Raw genomic sequence first — 5,936 nt, forward strand, 5'->3', positions numbered from 1 at the left:
CTGTAAGGCTGGCAAAGGTAGGATTTTGTGCCAAATCTCTTTACCTCTGTGTATTCAAGCTGTACTTTCTTATATTTAAGCCTGAAGTACTAAACAATACGACTAGTCAAGTTTTCTGCTTTGTTAATTAACTAGTTACAAAATTAAACGTTAGTTACCACACTGTGCTAAGACTATACTGTTCATTGTACCCCAATGAGTGTGCAATGGTTTTTAGTTTTAAAATCTATTTGTGTGTGTGTATGTGTGTGTATAATGTGTATACAGATGCTCATGTAGGGACATGTGCCTGTCTGTGTGTGTGAGGGTCAGAGGTTGTTGTTGTTGGGTGTGTCCCTCCATTGTTCCGCTTTATCATTAGAGACAGGGTCTTTCACTGAATCTGTGATCACTGATTGGCTAGACTCGCTAGGCAGAAGCTTCCGAGGATCTGCCTATTTTTGCTTTCCTCACTCTGTCACTACAGATATGTATCACCACAGCCACCTTTGGATTCCAGATTTTTACACCACAGCCAACTTTTTAAGTGGGTTCTCAGAACCTGAACTCAGGTCTTCAAGCTCACCTAGCAGGCAATTTCCCAACTGGACCATCTTCAAGCCCTAGCTACTGGCTTTTTGATCTTCATGTTTTCTTGTGTCTATGCTATCCATTCCCTGCCCTGCAGAGGAAGCCACTATTTTGCCTAGAAGAACTCGTGTCTTTTTTTTTTTTTTTTACCAATAACATGATGTAACAAAGTTCTCAGTATGATATGTCAAATTCCTGTCCATCAAGGTTACTGTCAATTCATTAGCCTTTTCTAAAATTACTTCTAGTATTTAGGGTACATTCTTTTGAAAATTTTAGGGAAGTTCTACGTTAAAGTTTGATGGATGAGGTAAAGAAAGTCAAGGTGAACAATACCAGTTACTTTCAAAGAGATCACAGGATGAAAATCCAGGAGCTACTTCCACCCACCCACCCCAGCCCCATTTATGATCTACTTTTTAAGCCACAGAGCAAGAGCAACAGAGTGTTGATGAACAGGTTGCTGCAAAGTCTAGTTTTCTCATGCCCCCCCCCCAGCTTCCTCTCTTGTGAAGGTGATAAGCGTGGGTGTACCTCTCACAGGACTGCCATTAGCTGGACTTTCTGCCTGGACGGTAACTAGTCCTGTATAATTTAAGAAATTGAAACACAGTATAATATTGCCCTGAGTACATGTAATATGCAAGGATGAAGTCAATGCAGCAATCATGCTATTGTGGTTCCTTCTGAGGAGGTAGGCCAGTCCACCATCTTGATTTGTGATCACATTGACACAGCTTAGTGTCAAAGTCAATGCAAATTATTATTTTTAAGACTTGTTTTGAGTAGTGATCTCAGGTAAGGTTACAGGGGAGTCTCAGAGCAGTCACCATCCTGTTGAGAAAATAGGATGGCAAGCTGCCTTAGAGGTCCTATATCAGGGATTTCCCATTTTCATACCCCAGTATGGGTCACGGTGAGGACTTTCTACCCTAACAGAAAAACAGCCATATACTAACTGCCTATGATGAAATGAATGAAAGGCAAATGCTATTGTCAATCAAAAGTAGGGGGTTATATTTCATTGTCACCAACAAGTGGTTTGCTCAGGTTTTTAGTAGATTATTTACATTGTTTTATTTTTGCATGTTTTACATTGATGAAATAGGAAAACAGAAAGATTAAAATTTTCTTTAAAGCTGATTAAAAATTTAGTTCCTATAGTGAAACAAATTGTAAGTCAGATACAATTTTTAGAACCAAAAGATTTAGCACTAAAGACCACAGGAGGCAAGATGCCCAAGTGTCTGATGACATCCTCTCAAGCTAAAAGCAGATACCTTTCTTTCTTCCCATCACTGCATTAATTTCTTCTCTCTCTTCCTCACCCCACTCACTTCCTCCTCTTCACAAAGGAATCTCTGTACTGCTAAAGAAGCAGATGGTGCTTTGTGTTTAACTTAACCAATTCTTGGATGAAGTTCAGTACACCAGTGAAGATCTTAAGTTGTTTGATTGTTTAAGCAGAAGTTTACACAATCCAGTTCCAATATAATTCAAATGTAGAGGACAGATGCACTGTCAGAAATATGTGTGCCAATCAAGTCTGTGCTATACTGTCGAAATGCGTCGGAATATAAATATCATAAGAGGCATGACACCTTCACTTAAGACAAGAGGGACTTGAAGCTGACAAGTCATTTTATCTCTACAACATGTGCTTCTCCCTGGGGAGTTCCATTTGTAGCTCACTGTACTCGCCTAGCAAGTCTGTTTCATTTCAGGATCTGCCTTTACTAAATTTAAAGTTAAACATTAACCAGGTTCAATACATCTATTCTGATGCATCCTTAGCAAGCACTAAACCATCATCCAGATTGTTATACTCATTTGTATGTAAAACTACTAAAAAGTCTAAAAGATCCTGTGTTGGAAATACATATCCATTCATTCACATACTTTCAAATATAAGGACAGTCACTGGTTTTTTGTGGCATTTTAGCATTTAAGAATATGTAACAGGGACTGGCTAAGAGCACTCGCTGCCCCCACAGAGTACCCAGGTTAGATTTCCAGCACCCACATGGTGGCTCACAATCATATGTAACTCCAGTCCCATGGTATATGTTGCTTAGTTCTAGCCTCTGGAAGACATCAGGCAATTCATGGTACATATGCACACAGGCAAAACACTAACATACAGAAAATAAAAGTAAACAATATTCATCAAAGCTTTTGAACAGAACCCAAAAGGAGACCCACAAGTAGTAAGTTAATAAAACATTGTTAGAACTAGGACAGTAATATGTCAGTATTAATTTAGTGTATCAAGTAGTTAAATGTAGGCCTCTTTTTCCTCGCAGAGATCTATGTGCATTGGCAGCCAGGGCTTCGGATCAGTCCTGTGGATTCCATTTCGGGTTTCTTCAGAGGAATGCGACAGTGCTTTCTGAACACATAGTGTTTGTAGATTTTTATGATATTTTTCAGTCACATTCAAATTCAGTCTGATGACTGCCGGTATTGGAAATTTCCCAGGTATGCAAGTTAGGTTGCATACACACAATAATCGCACTTTTAAGATTATTAAACATAGTACATATACATTACACTTCAATTGTGTTAATTACAAAGCAAGTCATAAACTCTCAAAAAGCGTAGGAAAACCAACAAACCTGCCGTGCAAGGACAAAGACCTGAGCTCTGACCTCTAGCAAGTGCATCAAAAGTCAGAAGTGGCTATACACATCTGTAACCCCAGTGTTGTGGGGAGCAGAGGTAGAATTGGTGGGACTTGCTGGCTGCCATCTTAGCTCCATATTCAGTGAGAGACTGCCTTAAAGGAGGACTGTGGGCAGGGTTAGACAAGGACACCTGATGTCATTGTCTCCTTCAGTCTTCACATGCAGGTGAGCAGGCACACTCACGGACATGCCACGTGCACACACACGTCTCTCTCTCTCTCAAACACACACACACACACACACACACACGTGTGTGTGTGTGAACCAGGTCAACCACAAGCATTTGGCCTGCCCTTCATGCTGTTCCTGTTCTGTAGAGGGGGACAGTGAGTGTGGTGGGTTGATGATGAGTTGGTTGAGTGGAGACTGGGGAAATCGGGCAGACTCAGCCAGGAGTGGGAAGACACCTGTAGAGTCAGGGAGCTTATCCTCAGTGGGTACCCAAATGGTGTGGTGAATGAGTCAACGAATCTCTCCTCTCAATTCATTAAATCCACTTAGAAGAAAATCCATGACTATGGAGTACAGCATTCTTAATGTTTAGTTACCTCTTATTTTTTTCTAGTAACTTCTATGGGTGGCTTCTTTTCTAAATTTCAAAGCATAAAATATTTTATACCAATATGCTAATAAGCAACATTAAACTCTGCTATTATCATCAAAATAAAATAAAAGTAATGTGAAGGAAAAAGAGCACATAGTAGATTATAGATTTTTTTCTTTTTGTTTCTCCATATGCATTCTTGGCCTGACTCTTAAATTAATTAAATATAAGCTCTTAAGCCTCTTACTCTCTTGATGTCAGTTTTCAAGAGAGTTACAGACTAATTGTATCATCTCTATGGTGGCTAGAAGTCTAAAACTCTACAAATAACACATCCACGATTCGAAGCTGCAACCAGGGACTGTGTGGTGAGGACTCCCACTCCATAGTGCTGATACTGCCAGCCTCCACATTTGCTGCCTTCAAAGCAGAACAGGGGACGTGCATCATCTGAACACTGCAATCTAATATGTCAAACATTTATATGTACTTAATACTTTGTCAAGCTGGATGATAAGAAACAATGTCTCTCCAGTGTGTACAAGCCACTGACAATACCATCCACACTTGCCACTGTGATGACATCCTGGTTGCTCTGCTCATTTCCCGTCTTATGTTATAGTCATCTTCTCAAGCACATTTGATCTTGTCATTAGCCCTTTTCCTACACTAATAATAATAACTACAACAACAACATCTTTGTGGTCTTCCATCACAGAGACCGAAGTTAACACATTGGAAAGATTCTGAATCCCTCAAATGGGTCACTGCAATCTCTCTAGTTTTGCCCCCAATCACCATGGTGACAAGTCCTCCAAGGTGCAGTGCTCTCTTCTACTGTCCCCACTGGGCTTCCCTAGTCTCATTTTCCCTTTAATGTGTAATTTTACAACTTTCTCAGTCCCCTTGGCAGCATTTACTGTGATCTTATTATTTTTGTAGTGTATGGTCATTTATTCTAGATCATTATTCCACAACAGAATTTACATTCTATGAGCTGGTTGTTCCGTAGCAAATGAATTCCCAGTGTGCTCCTAGCACATAAGTGTCTCAGAAACAGGGAATGAATGAACGGAATACCAAGTAGGCAGCAGATGGTTCTACTGGGGACTGAACCACATCTAATGCAACATGTAGAAGACATTTCCCTAATAACACCTTAAATATTATATTTAGTTTAAATCACTTTCCATACATAAAATTACCTGTTAGTACATTCAAGAAGTCTTGTGCCTAAAGCCCCCACAGTAGTTGTGTACACACATACACACACATACACACACACACACACACACACACACGCACACACACACACACGTGCGCGCGAAAAATAAAACACATCCGTTAACTATGAAATTTACCAAAATTTACAAGCACAAAGACAAGGCACCGACTGTGTCCTTCCTCTTTCTCTTCCGGTCCCAGGCACTTCGGGTGCCGCTGGATACTGTTCAGACATGGCCAAGTCCAAGAACCACACCACACACAACCAGTCCCGGAAATGGCACAGAAATGGCATCAAGAAACCCCGATCGCAAAGATGCGAATCTCTTAAGGGGGTTGACCCCAAGTTCCTGAGGAACACGCGCTTTGCCAAGAAACACAACAAGAAAGGCCTGAAGAAGATGCAGGCAAACAACGCCAAGGCAATGAGTGCACGCGCAGAGGCCATCAAGGCTCTTTGTGAAGCCAAGGTGGTAAAACCCAAGATGCCAAAGGGTCCTGGCTGCAAACTCAGCCGTCTGGCTTTCATCGCTCACCCCAAGCTTGGGAAGAAGATTAGAAAGTACATGGCCAAGGGTCATAGGCTCTGCCAACCAAAGCCCAAGGTTCAAACCAAGGCAGAGGCCTGGCTCCATCTAAGGCCCAGGCTGCAGCTCCAGCTCAGGCTCCCCAAATCACCAAGGCCCCATAGAAATGGTTTTTGCCACTGTGAAGACAGATGGACTGGTGTGACACATCTACACACTATCTGCAGATGACCTGTGCCCTATGCTGTTTTTACAAATAAACTTGAGGCAAGATCTGTTAAAAAAAAAAAAAAAAAAAAAAAAAAAAGACAAGGCACCAGTATGATGTTTCAGCGTATTTCAGATAATTTCAACGGGAGCAAAGGCAGATGCTCAGCTTTGCTGGTT

At 41.1% G+C, this 5,936-nt stretch overlaps 1 pseudogene; it reads left to right on the forward strand.

The window, feature by feature from the left end:
• The first annotated feature begins 5,246 nt into the window (after nucleotides 1-5,246).
• LOC127235590 (60S ribosomal protein L29-like) lies at nucleotides 5,247-5,713 on the forward strand (annotated as a pseudogene).
• Nucleotides 5,714-5,936: the final 223 nt, after the last annotated feature.

This window comes from Phodopus roborovskii, unplaced genomic scaffold (genome assembly GCF_943737965.1).
Source record: "Phodopus roborovskii unplaced genomic scaffold, PHOROB, whole genome shotgun sequence".
In the NCBI taxonomy this organism is placed as follows: Eukaryota; Metazoa; Chordata; class Mammalia; order Rodentia; family Cricetidae; genus Phodopus; species Phodopus roborovskii.